Source organism: Gambusia affinis, linkage group LG14, assembly GCF_019740435.1.
Source record: "Gambusia affinis linkage group LG14, SWU_Gaff_1.0, whole genome shotgun sequence".
In the NCBI taxonomy this organism is placed as follows: Eukaryota; Metazoa; Chordata; class Actinopteri; order Cyprinodontiformes; family Poeciliidae; genus Gambusia; species Gambusia affinis.
This window is the reverse complement of record NC_057881.1, coordinates 27275348-27290720: the sequence shown is the minus strand read 5'-3', so window position 1 is coordinate 27290720 and position 15373 is coordinate 27275348.

The window sequence follows — 15373 nt, the reverse complement described above, 5'->3', positions numbered from 1 at the left end:
CTGCTATAAACATGACGTAACATCTGTCATAAAGGAGTTTTCATTAATATTTAGGACTGTTGTCATGACGTGTCATTCGGTAAATAACGACATTTTTAATGCAAAGTTGACCATTTTTAATGGACTTTTAATGCAACTTTGTGTTAAAAGTGTCTTTAATTACCGACGGAAACTTCAGTCATAAACATTCATGAAGACTCGTTCATGTTCATCACATGTGTTACTTCATGTTTATGACGGCATCATGTCAGTCTTTTGCACACCTTGTCAAATAAAGTGTTACCAAAAAGACACTTCTTGTTGTTATTGGTAGAACATTTTATGGAATAATTCAATATTTAAAAAAAATATTGGATTGATTTGTAATTTCTATTGCCAAAGTAAACTATTGAGTAGTGTAATTATTCTGTTATTATGGAAATTATTCTGAAGTTAAAAGAGAGAGATTGCATTTCTTAGCAAACTGTTAGATCTGGTTAAATTATCCTATTTATAATCAGTTAAAACAATTGAACAGATTCTAAAACTCATCACTGTTGGGAAAATAAGGCAGCTGATCGCAGTAAGAACATAAATATGTTTATTTATCCCAAATGTAATAATGTTACTTAATTGTTTACCGTTATTCAGGTTTGAAATTGAGCCTGTTGCTGGTTTGAAAGTTTGTGATTCTGTTGCTGTCGTTTTTATTATGTGTTGTTTTTATCCACTATGCAAAGCTAAATGCAAAATTCCTCATGCATTTGTTGACCATAAAGATTAATACTATCATTATTATTTAATTCTGTCTTTGAATTTATTTTTGTCTCATTAGTAATTTACTGTTAAACAGAGAAACTTAGACTTTATCACAGTTTTGGGTTTTTTGGTTTCAAAAGATATAATTTGATTAATTAAACAGGTAAAATTTCAGTTCTTTCTCTTTGACTAAATCTTTTGTCTTTTTGTCTTTTTAGGTTCATCAATGAAATTTGCAGTGACCAAGAAATGGCTCCACTTTCTCTATTATTGTTAAATTGTATTTCTTGTCATGTTGGACAGCCACACATTAACTGGTTTAAATGCTGTTAAATCAAATGGGATTATCATTTTATTTTTTATGGTCTGGAAAAATGTTGACATTGTTTTATTAGCAATAAATCTGAGCTTTTCATCCAAACAGTAACTCTAACAACTAAAGCTCATATCTGTAAAAATCAAACATTTTATCTCTGGAGATTTGGGTTCTGTGCCAGATAATTTAATATATTATGTTTTGTTTATGCGTGTTTAAACTTTTCTGATCCAATCAATTACCAGAACATTAAGACTTCTAGCTGTAATATAGTAACAGGGTTAAGTTTTGCATCACAGTGATGATAAACATGTAGATTTGATTTCTAAATGTGACAATAATCACCTGATTCTCATAAATATTTGGGGTTAATCATTTTTTTTTCTTTCATTACTTTTAGTTAAGTTTCTATTGTTTATTTGACTGTTTAAGTTTTTCTTTTAATTGAAATAACTTTAAAAACTGCTTTTCGGTCATTTCTATATAATGTAGACAATAAAATACTGAGTAAGGAATTTTTTTATAGATCTGATCTGGGGTTTAACTTCTTATGTTGAGTTTAATAAGTTGGTGTTCAGTTGAATCTATTCTTGTAAATTTGGTTTGATTTTAAATAAACTTCCATATAGCCCAACCTTTCTTTGTCTTTTATATTATTAGATATAATTGAGTTTCAGTGTGTACATCAGAGGCAAGAGTTTCAAAAACTGTTTATCAGTTGTATTTATGACCCAGTGAACCAGGCCTAAAGATACCTTTGTGATTTTTTTAAACAGTAAACTTCACAATTAGCACAGTATAATATGTTCTTATTTTACATTTTTCTGTGTTTTTTGTTCACTTTAGTGACAGGTATTGTTTTTTTCGGACATATAGCGCCATTGTTTTGCACAGTTAAGAAAAAATCTAAATATTTTATATATATCACTTCATTTAAAAGAAAATTGGCATAGTGCTGAATTTGGGCCTGTGTCTTTAAAAAGTTCCTACTCTTTCAGATATTCTGCCTTCAGCACATCTTCACAACAATGCTTCTCAATATGCCATTTACAACCATTTCTATGAGCCTTGGACTGAGAGGTAGTTTGCATGATAATTCAGCAAACACACAGTTCCTCCAGGTGTTTCTAATTGCTGCTGCAGGGAGTCTGGTGGAGCTCTGTGTTTAACTGGGGTGCCTGACAGAGCTCTGCTAACGGACAGAGCATCCCTATGCAGGATGGAGTCTCCGTCTCCAGGGCGATAAGCAAACTGCAGGGGGTCTTGATGTGCTTGTCTGCTTATTCGGGTTGGTAAACAGGAGTCTCTCCAGGAGCTTCGTGATGTGAGATCATCATGTTCTCACAGGCCTATAGTTGATGCCTGATGGGTATCAACTACACCCATCAGGCATAGTTGATAACCAACAAATGATGAAATATAAACTCTTTAAAATACCAGAATGTTCACATAACTTATATTTTTGGCTGTCTGGTGACAGGTGATTTAAATATAAAATCAGGTGTTATGATCAGTTATCTACTTTAGTAAAAATGTGTTGAAGGTATGCTACTCTGATTTGAATACAATTTTGGGGTACTCTAGCCAACCTTTACGTATGAACGATTGTTCTATGAATCACTTTTTTCTAACAAACACTCCTATAAAATATTGTCCATCATTGCAGCAGCCATCCAACCCCATGAGATTAGGACAACAGGCCTGGTGGGCGTCCCTTAACGTCTGAAAGGTGGCAACTGCAGCCAGTGTGACACGTCATCTGTACAACACCATCCCGTTACCAAATAGTGAGAGCAGAGCAAACTCATTTCACTTTGTCCACTTTACAAATAATTCACACATTATGTCAAGCTGAGTAACACTTTTGATCAACACTCACGATGGCGACCCTTGCTACTTCAAATTCTGACTAATGATTGAACGGGTGGGGGAACAGAGGTGGGGAGGGAGAAAGCGCTGGGATATCTTTTTTTTATTTTACTTTATTTCAAACAAATAACATGAAAATACATACAGATGGGAACTCAAACACAAATATTAAAATATTATAATAAAAACAAATAAAGATTAATTACATACATTGTTGATGTTAAGGTCTAGAAAGACAAAAGTTAAATAACTATATATACATTTGTAAATAAAATGATGTGTACTTTTTCAGTTAGGTTTTTGTCAGGTTTACGCACCTAGAACATTGAAAATGCAAGAAACAGGAAAGACAAAAGAGTTAGATTCTTTTCACTCGCGAGGAGAACGAACAGAGATGTGCTTCCAGTTACAATCTCCTCTGAAAACACATTTTACCACACCTCTCTTTTTATTGAAAATCATCCCTAGTTACAAAACACGTTTCAGCTCTTATCAAAACATATGCAGTTGCAACGTGATTCACAGTTTCATATGATAAACATACAGTTTCTACGAACAGTATGACTGTATCAGCACCATTACTCTATACACTATCATATTATAAACATGAAGAACAGGATGTCCTTCTGCTGAGCAGCCGTCTGATTAGAACAAGCTGGTGCCAGAATGAATAGATATGGGGAGACTGGACAGCCTTGTCCGAGACCTTTTTTCAAATAAAATCTTATAGAGCAGCCATGTGACAATTTTACAGATGCATTACAAATCTGATATAACATTTGACAACTTTTAATTAAGATTTGTCCAAATACTTCTAATGCTTTAAACAAAAATGTATGTTCAACTGTGTAAAAGGCTTAAAAATAAATCTAGAAATAATATGAGACCATCCCCCTCTATTAAATCTGAGTAATCTAGCAGATCCAAGATAAGCCAGATATTATTAGTTATAAGTCAACCTGGTATGAATCCAGACTGAGTTTCATCAACCACTTCTTCAAGAGTATTCTTAATTTTTGTAGCAATACAACCTGCAATAATGTTATAGTCATTTTGTAGTAATGTAATTGGTCGCCAGTTATCCAGAAGAAGTTTTTCTTTTTGTGGTTTAGGGATTAGTGTAATCAGACTTTGGGTCGTTGTTGGTGGAAGTGATCCAGAATTCAAACTTTCAAAATAAACTTGATGTAAAAATGTCGAAAGTTGATCTGAAAACTTTTGATAAAATTCTGCATTGAGGCCATCAGTCCCTGGTGATTTATTTAGTTTTAATTTATTGATGGACTTTTGGGTGTTTTCAAGTGGAATCACAGAATCACATTCTTCTTTACTATTTTCACAAATTTGTTGCATTTTATTCAGAGAGTTGAAAAATTGTGTGACAGTCTCATCAGAACATCTTGATTGATAAAGTTCTTGGAAAAACGTTTCACAATAAGAAGAGATTTGAACAGGATCTTCACAGATATTATCATTGATTTGAAGTTTCATAATACTGTTAGATTTTTGGTGGGTTTTTTCTAATCTTAAAAAAATAAGAGTTTTTTTCTCCTTCTAACCATTTCTGTCTCGATCTGATGTACGCTCCTTTAGCTTTAGAAATGTAAATATTGTCCAGGTTCAGTTGTAAATGGTTTAATCTAATCTTTTGTTCTTCAGATATATTTTCTGGCAGAACATTGTTCAATAAGATAATTTATTTTATTACTTCTGATTCTATTTTCCTTTTTATTTTAGCAATCTCAGCTCCAGTTTTTATAAACATTTTTCAAAGTTCATATTTTAGGATTTCCCAATTTTTACTAAATTCTTTGACTGCAAGCTGTAATCCAATACTTTATAATTATTTGTTTAATGTTTTCTTCTACTGTTTTATTTTCTAACAGTGCAGAGTTGAGTTTCCAGTAAGGTGGAAACTCAACTCTGCACTACGCTATTTTTTCTGTACCGGTTTAATTTAGTTTTTTCAATTAAAATAAGCTTGTGGTCTGATATAGGAGCTGGAAGAATCTCCGACTTAATTTCATCAGCTATTAAATCAGATACCAGAAATCAATTCTTGATTTAAAGGAGCCTGTTTTGTTTTGCCATGTAAATTCAAATTTGGAGCTATTTTTTTTTTTTGTCTCCATACATCAATCAGGCCAAAGGTTGATATAAAGTTTTCTAGAACTGTGTTTGGATTTGTAATCTGGAAATAATACCAGAATTTGGTATCATACTGGAAATGATACCAAATTCTGGAATTTGGTATCATTTGCAGTTGAATGAGTTTCTTGGATACAACAGAAATCTGCTTTAAAATTTTTAATATATAAAAAAGTTGCCTTTCTTTTAGTGTTGTTTTTAACCCTCGAGCATTGAGTTATATATCTTAAAAAAAAAAGAAATGCTATTAAGTGTTGTAGTAGCACTTCTACTACAACACTTAGTAGTAGAAAAAGCACTGATTTTTTGCTTTAAGTGACCATGACCGCAAGGAAAGACAAGATCGTATTTCAAAAGCAACACCATGAACACTGTTGTGTTCCACGGTCCACAGCATCTTCCAAATGTAACGGTCGTTTAAGTTTTCATGGAATTCCAAGCGATCCTGACATAAAAAGATGATGGCTTGTAAATATTCGTTGTGACTGGGACACTGAGCTGGGAGTAGTGGGCAGTCTGGAACAGCAGAAAGTGGGCATGCAATGCATGCAACGCATAGGGGCGCTGCACTAGAGGGGGCGCAAAAACGATGTGGGGAATTTGTTTTCTAGTTAGCATTGTATGTACTTAACAGCATTTCTAAGTACATAAAAAATTAAATGATGAAATGAGCATTTCATTTTGTGCATGAAATGATCAATAAAAGAGGATCAGCACTGATTAGGCGCCCCTCCCCTCCCACCAGCCGCTCTCCCCTCCCATGACTTCAATATTTTCTTTAGTCTGAAATGTGATATACTTATTCCTTTGAATGTTAAACATGTTTTCTTTGGTATTTCCAATAATAATGTGTCTGGGAAAGAATATATTATAAACTTTCTTATTCTATTGGCTGAGTTCCACATACATGCCTGTAAATTTGCTAAAAACAAACTTAACCTCACTGTTTTTAGAGCATGTAAGATGTTTTATAGACTCTTTAAAAATGTGCACCAACTCTAAAGCTATGAAACTTATAACCTTAAGTGATAAATTTGATTTGTAAACTGTTATTTTAAATTTTTTCTCATGGAATCTTGTGGATTTGTTACAACCAGCACCTCAAGCATAATACTACTGTCTGCAATTGTATATTCTTTATATGTAAATAAAGTTTATTTCCTTGTTTTAGTTAAAAACTGAAAACAACAGATCTTATTCAGAGAGATGAAAAACTGAAGATATCTGCAACATTTAGTGTTAAGGACAACTAATGTTTTTGTTGTAGCACCGCTGTCACTAAACTGTTAACATTTGATATTTTCAGGTATGAACACATTATTCACTTTGTTAAACAACATTATATTCAAATCCACTATAAGGACAGATATTTTTTTATTCTTTGCCATTTCAACAAAAATAGTAAAAGATTATAAAGGCATCTAAAAAGACAAACTTTATTAGCCTAAAATATACACACAGATGTAATTTCAAACATACTGATTTTAATAATTCAAAGTAAGCGATAAGTGAATTTAAAAAACTTATATTTTGAACATATATTTTAAAATGAACACAAAATATCTTTGATAGATATTTTAAAGATATTTAAAATATATTTTAAATATACACTTGAGCAAATGTATATTTACAAATACAAATACATATTTTGTTCACTTAAAATGTATTTTTATTTAATATATTTTTTAAAAGTGTATTTTGGTGCAATTATATTTAAGTGTGTTTAAAGTTATAATGTCAAAATTGGTCCAAGCATACTTTTAGTATACTATGTATTTATCTAAAGGTAGTACACTTAATACTTAATATATTTAAAATCTGCTTACACAAATGTAAATATATTTGAAATATTCTAATATATATTTTTTCACCAGGGTCTATAAGATAAAAACCAAAATAATCAAGGAGTTGGACTAAATTCAAAGTTGTAATTAACAACAGGATTTCACAGAAACAGAGTTTTATTTCTCATATGTAAAACAAAGAATGAAACTCACATGTTTGTCAGTTTGATTTTCTTCATATTTATTCAGAGCTGTAGCATTATTACATCAGATTTCAGGCTCCAGCTAAATGGTTGGAAACTAGTAAATATGTTAAGATAAATTAAGAGAAAAAAACACAGGAATGCAAAATTTTCTTGTTGAGATGTAAAAATAATGTTCTTTTTAATAACTGGACAGAGATCTCACTATCTGGGGTCTGTTTGCTTTTAACCCAAAGCAAAAAGAAAGTAAGACTTAATAATTGTTTAATAATTACACTTTTACCAATGTTATCTCATACATGTTTTTCTAATATTTTGCAGTAAAACACACTGAAACTGTCTCATACATTTACTGAGGCAGTGACCTTTTTTTTTTTACTAATCATATTTACATTTCTTTTTTCTTTTTATCACCTCAGCAATTTCCAATTTCATGATCATCCCAAACATCGTTGATGTTGTTGTTGTTGTTGTTGCTTCCATTGCTGTGATTGGATTCATTCTTTACAAAAAAAATGGTGAGACCTAAACATTATTATTTTCTTTTATAACCTAACGCTGATGCAGTGCTTTGATGCTTTGCAAAATTTTTTTCAATAATTTTCCACAAACTGTAACACATACAAATAAAATCCAAGAAAATTTTAGCTGTATAAAGTAATATTGTATATTATTTTAATTCCAGCTAAACGACCTCCATCTCGTAAGTAAAATTTGTTTCTATTCTATATTATTTAATCTGAACTAGCTCACAAAGGAATTATATATTTGCTACTCTCATTCCCTCAAAAGCAGAATTGTAACAGCAGTGTGTGTTTGCTTGATCAGCTGTAACCCTAACCCTAACCTTAACCTCAACCCTGATGTTCAACAGATGTTTCCTTTATCCTGAAGAACATGAAGGCAGTTTCAAATGTTAACTAAGTGACTTTATAGCTAAATTACCCAAAAGTGTTTGTTTATTTAATCTAAGCATTTTGGATTTTATTTTTCATTATTAAGGAGAAACTAGTCATATGTATGATAATAGATCATATATTGGAAACTTCTCATCAAAGAGGTCAAAGGTTACATGTGGGGTACCCCAAGGTTCAATCCTAGGACCCCTCTTATTCAATATCTATATGCTCCCACTAGCTCAGGTTATAACAGGAAATAATATCAGCTACCATAACTATGCAGATGACACACAGCTCTACATTACGACGTCACCAGGAGACTCAGAACCCATCCAATCACTGAACAGATGCTTAGAACAGATAAATGTGTGGATGTGCCAAAACTTCCTCCAGCTGAACAAAAGCAAAACTGAAGTTATTATTTTTGGACCTAAAGAGGAACGATCTAGAGTCAGTGCACAGCTTCAGTTATTACAACTAAAAATCAGCGATCAGGCCCGAAACCTGGGAGTAGTGATGGACTCTGACCTGAACATTCAGAGCCACATAAAGACAGTTACAAAGTCGGCCTTTTATCACCTGAAGAACATCTCCAGGATTAAAGGACTAATTTCTCAGCCAGATCTAGAGAAACTCATCCATGCGTTTATCTTCAGTCGTATTGATTATTGTAACGGCGTCTTCACGGGTCTGTCCAACAAATCAATCAAACAGCTACAGCTGATCCAGAATGCTGCTGCTCGTGTTCTCACTAAAACCAGGAAGATAGAGCACATAACACCAGTTTTAAAGTCTCTCCACTGGCTCCCTGTAGCTCAAAGAATAGACTTTAAAATACTGTTGTTAGTTTATAAATCACTGAATGGTTTAGCACCACAATACATTAAAGATCTGCTGCTGTTGTATCAACCTTCCAGAACCTCTCAGGTCTTCTGGTTCTGGTCTGCTCTGCATCCCCAGAACCAGAACCAAACGAGGAGAAGCGGCATTCAGCATCTATGCACCAAAAATCTGGAACAAACATCCAGAAAACTGTAAAACAGCTGAAACACTGACTTCCTTTAAATCTCAACTAAAAACCAACTTGTTTAGAGTTGTATTTGAAACGTAATAAATTGCAAATTTCTGACTTGATGTTGTGTTTTTATTGTTGATTCTATGTTGCATTGTGTTTTTGTGTTTGAGTTGATGTAAAGCACTTTGAAATGCCTTGCTGCTGAAATGTGCTATACAAATAAAGTTTGATTTGATTTTGTTTGATTTGATATAGATATAAATGTTTTCAGAAATCTTCATATTTGGAATTTACTGACAAATATGAACTGACAAAGCTTCTCTTGAGAAACTCCTGGTTAAATCACATGAAAACAAATTTATATGGGCAAATAAATAATGTCATTACAAATGTTATATCTCTTAATTTTACAAAAATTTACTTTTCGCTAAATTACTTTCTTATAGAGTTCCTTTTATAATCATAGATTTTTGTTCTCTGGTGAATGGATGCAAAGTGAAACCAAGAAAAAATTTCATCATAAATTCTAATTGTATGTTGGAATATAAAAATGGTTGACAAGATACAAATTCATATAATTTAGGTTGAAGAATACCTAAAAAAGTTCAGTACAAAACATAAGTATTTGTAGATTATTTGGATTTGGTAGCCAACAATAAAAATTATTTTTGATAAAATCTTCAAATCAAAAAATATAGAACAATTATAGTTGACATTCTAAGTAACTAACCTGTAATTCAACCTTCCATAAATATTATTAGCATGACTCCAGTTAGCTGCACGTTTTTGAACTTGAAAAGACATCTTTTCCATAGTGATTAGAAATGACCATAGTTTCTACATCCTACTTAGCATAAGAAAACCAAAATGAAACATTAGCATCCAGTTATACTGAGAACTCAAAGCACTTTACAGTAGAACCACATTCACACTTACAATGTAAACACAATACACCAATAAGCAGATCAGTAACTTATGATTAAATATGTGAGATAAGAAAGCTGCAGTCATCCTATTGCTCAGATGCAAAATTTCAGTCTAAACCATATTCCAGTTTTTCATATTTTTACAGCTGGCAAGTTTAGATTTTAATGATGTTTGACTTTTTTCATGTTTCACACTCATTTTCCTACAGTGGATTTACATTCTGTACTTTATTAGGTGGGATTTATTTTATTCTTGAGTTGCTGGTTTGTTTTTGAAGAGAAACATGATGTTCTGATATCACTGCGGTTTTATTTTATATGTAAAATTTTCTGAAATAAAATCCTTAATTCAATTTGTGTCTATTTGTAAGTTTACATAAAATTTGTTTATATATTATACTCTGTAAATCTGGGCACTTATTCATAAAGATTCTCAGTCCTCAAAGCTTTCTCATCAGCCTAAAGAACAGTGAGAAACCTATTACGGACCTATAGGTCAAATATAAACCTAGAGCTTTTGTGTGTGAATTTTGAGACTCGTCAAAATAATATCTTTTTTTTTTACAGAATGATCAGCAACCAATCAGATATCTTCCTTGTTGCAGCCAATCGTATGAACGGACCCCACGTGGGGGTTAAACCTGATAAGCCAATCATAGGGCTACAACAGCGCCGTACCGATGTTGAAGTACAGCCTATTTAGCCCTCAGCCTGGCTTTTGGCAGCGACAGAGGAGCGGTAAGTAAAATATCTATCTTAACATATTTAGCTACTTTATCCCCTTGTTATGATTATTATTGCTAATCCGTTTAATTATGAACCTGTCAACACACGCTAGCGAGCTAAGTGAGTGAGTTATTCTTCTGCATAGTCTGTTTGACTTTGGGGGAAATTTTCTCTGCTAGGGTCTAACCTCTCAGCTCGCGCTGGAAACAAAAAAGTACGTCGCCTGGCAACCTCTCGGCCAATAGAATGAAAGTGTTATACTGGGTGCCTGTGGGGCCTTAGATATGAATTTATGTTTATGTGTGGCTACTGTAGTAGAAACCTGCTTGCTTGCTGCATCCATCCAGTCATCCAACTGTCTGTCTTATCTAGTCTATGATGGATAGGTTTATAAATATATACTTTTTCTCTAGATAGACAGCATGTCGTGACTAAGTGGTAACACGGTCCATTTTCTTTTGTTGGGTGAACACACCTGCCTAAGATCAGTAGGTTGTTGATAATGAGTAGCACCGATGGCAGATATGTAGTGAGGAAGAGAACACAGACTTGCTGTCTATCGAAGTCCTTAAATCTAAGTTATAACGAAGCAGAAAGCTGAAGTTGTTTCTCCCTACATCCAGTGAGCAGCGCAGGTTGCTACAATCCATAGTAACCACACAGGCACACCCGCTAGAAGGAAACAAACTCCCACCTACCAGCAAAGCACTTTCATTCTATTGGCTGGAACGGTTGCAGAAAAGGCCCGTTTCTAATTACTCAAGAACGTAAGTATGTTCTTGTCTTCTTGGCAAGTACATACTGGCAAGAACAGATGAAAGTCCGTTCTTACTGAGTTCACAAGGACTAAATAATAAGATTTAAAAAGGGCTTTTGGGAGGATTTGATTGCAAAAATTATAACAGTTTATTTATTTGTATAATATGACAGTGACAAGTTTAGTGTTTTTAAAAAAAAAAATTATTTCCAAGACTTGATTTTGGACACGTCTTGAAATTCTGTGAATTTCAATAAATTGTCCAATTTAACACAGAAATTACTTTAACATTTATAAGTGGGAAAAATGTCAACAGATATCAAATATACTTAAAGAAATATAAGTTCCAAATAGAAACACCTTCAAATTAATGGGATTAAGTTAAGTTTTTATTACTGATTGTAAAAAGCTAAAGGCAATGGAAATTTATTGCCTCAAATTACTTTTTCAAACTTCTACCAGTTAAGCTTGAGTCACCTTCATCAGATTATTTGCTTATAAAATATTTATCTCAAATCAAACAATAACAGATGATGGCCAGCGTGAGTCATGCAGTCGACTGATTTCTTCCTTATTCCCTAGATTTGGAAGGGATTTATAAGTAGGGAAAGTAATTTTTTTCATATTTAATGTTTTACCAACCTGCATCTGGTCAGACTTGCTGTCACACAACTGGTTGGTTATTTTACAATGACTGCTAAACACTGATTAACAAACTGGTTTTCATTATTATCATAATCAGGTATACTCTTGTCAATGTCAATGTCAAATTTATTTATATAGCACTTTAAAACAGGCATAGAACTGCACCAAAGTGCTGTACAAGAGTGACAACAACACAAATAAATAAAAACAAAGTATCAAACACTAGTTCAATTAAATGCCAAGGAATAAATAATCTTGTAAGATACCAGCATAGAAAGAAACCAAAACAAATTGTTGGAATGTCTTTATTAGAATAACAAAAAAACAAGCAAATAATCAGTCAATAACTCCAGGAAATTGATACTTAGACTGTCTAATAGAAAGCAAATATTACCATAATTAAATTTTTTTTTTTTAAGAAGATGAGGAGACAGTGAAGAGGACAACGGCAGGACATGGGAATGAAGAGAACCGCCCATTAAACCAGCAGCTCCCTCTGTCTGTTAGCAAAGCTATGCTGCTCCAAAAACTCCTTAGCAAGTTTTAAAGTATGAATATCTTGGATGAACTGAGTGGGTAGATGAAGCTTTAAGGTTTGCTTTCTCACCTAAAAGCAAATTAAAATGAGTTTTTGTGACAAATTAATAGTGGTCAAAGTGTAATACATTTCTGTACTCACTTTTACCGCTGCTGGTGACGCATTGCATTGTGGGATATCTTGCTGGCTCAAGTCCGCATAAGGATGCGTCGATGCATCCTGGATAAAATGGGCGGCACAAGAACACATCCGGGTACTTTGAGCGTTCTTGCCTGGATAGAACTGGAACAGTAATTGGGCCGCTGTCGACGTTTCACTAAGAACACAAGTACAGACAAGAACGCATGTTAATAAACTACACATACAAATAGTAAGTTACACATACAGTAAGAAAATATGTGTGCATGAATCGCTGTGGACTGATCAGTCGATATGAGAGAATGGATCAACTTGTCTGCGCTTTTGACTTTTGAGACTTCCTAACTGCATCATCTCACTTTGGATTCAAGGGAGAACGATGCAGGCTGCACAGTGGCGCAGTTGGTAGAGCTGTTGCCTTGCAGCAAGAAGGTCCTGGGTTCGATTCCCGGCCCGGGGTCTTTCTGCATGGAGTTTGCATGTTCTCCCTGTGCATGGTGGGTTCTCTCCGGGTTCTCCGGCTTCCTCCCACAGTCCAAAAACATGACTGTCAGGTTAATTGGCCTCTCTAAATTCTCCCTAGGTGTGAGTGTGTGTGTGAATGGTTGTGTGTCCTGTATGTCTCTGTGTTGCCCTGCGACAGACTGGCGACCTGTCCAGGTTGTACCCCGCCTCTCGCCCGGAACGTAGCTGGAGAGGAACCAGCAACCCTCCTGAGCCCTCTAAGGGACAAGGGTGAACAGAAAATGGATGGATGGAGGGGAGAACGATGCGTTCCAGGCTGGTGAAAAGCTGGGATATCTCAGCATTAGAATTGTAATGCTCCATTCAAGGCAGAAGAAAAGCTTGGATATCTGAGCTTTGTGAATCTTTGAGACTAATTTAGCTCCATATTCCTGAGTGTTCTGCATGTGGGCAAAATGTTTACCCAAAACCATGACAAAAAATGGGTTAGTTTGTTACAAATCATGTTTGAATGATTATACATACAATGAATTCCAACTCTCTGATTACATTTTTTTTACATAGAGTGATTTATTTATGAAGCCCAGGTGAAAATTCAAGCTGGGTTTCTCTCCAACCTGCATCATCCAATCGTTTCATTTCCATCACAGCCAAACAGCCACAGGTCCTCGCTCCGCCTCAGCCAATCACTGCTCAAGAATCCCTTTATCAGGTTCCTCATACACGGACCTCCCAGGCTTCTTCAAGCCTCTCTCCTTTCTGGTCTCCACTCCACCTCAAGTATCCGGGTCTGGGAGGAAGACGACCCTAATCCTCACCCTAAACTGTCCATCTGGGGGAGATTCACAGCTTCTGCTGGGGCCTGAATGTCAAAAAATCTAACCTTCAAGTTAAATAAAACTGTTTAAGTTTTACTTTCTCTCTGCATAAATTTTCATATTTATTTAGTTTTAGCTGGATAAAATTATTTGTTTTATATTGTGTTTAAATACAGTCATCAGTACATTACAATTCATCTGTCAGTGAAGTTACATTTTTAGCTCATTCTAGTTAAAACCTTCAGAAATAAAATATGTTTTATTTTATGTAGTTACTTTCATTTTTCTTTCTGTCTAACAGGTAAAATTGTCTCAGTGTTGCTTCTACACTCACAAAACTTATTTGATCAAATATCTACCTGTGATGCTGTAATTATTGAGAAGTACTTTGATCAGCTCAGCTTGTTGCAAATTTACTATTTAAATAACTTTGGCTTGACTAGAAAACATCCTTCACAGTTGTTTATTTTTCTTAATTTTTTTTAAAGCATGATTTTGCTCACAAAGTTTAAAAACATAATTTTTTTAATTCAACATTTTTTTTTGTTGACCTACGGTGTATTTTAACAAGCAGATGTCATAAATTTGTGTATTTGCATTCAAAATTCAGAATTTACTGTTTTTATACACTGATTAATGTTACAGTTAAGTGTAACTGATATTCTAAAACTATTATTAAAATCTATATCAAATCTATACACTGAGAAATGTTGTGTTATTTATTTATTATAAAAAACAGAAGAGATAAAGGGGAGGAACCTGTTATACTGATATCTGCCTAGCAACTAATGACAAACAGTTATTTTACTTTAAAGAACTCAATTGGTTGACAGCTATCAGGCCTCAGTCCTGTTAAACCAAACATTGTTTTCTTCAAGAGTAGAAGAGAATTAATGTTGCACAATGATCCATCAAACTTTCACAAATGAAAGCTGTAAAATTACAACAAGCTAAAACTCATAACTAATTGGATGATTTAGCTCTGTTGTTTTAAATCATCCATCCATGGTCGTCCATTTTCAATTTCACTTATCTGATCTTCCTTACAGTCTTATTTGTTATATACCAAAAACAAATTAATGTAGGGACTTTTTTCGTAAGACTTTTCTTCTTTTCTAACTGCTTAGACAGTAAAATTTGAAAGAAAAAATCTCAAAGGACCCTGGAAGCTTCAGAATGGATAATCTCAAGGTGTCATCATCCAAACTTCAAACAATACACACACACACACACACACACACACACACACACACACACACAAATAACAATCCACACACTGGGCTTGTGATTTCAGCTTTTTCAAAATTAAATGTCTGATGATAAATGCTTAAAATATTAAAAAACATCAAGGTACTTTCTTTTGTTTTTAGCTACAAATAGTGTGCAGG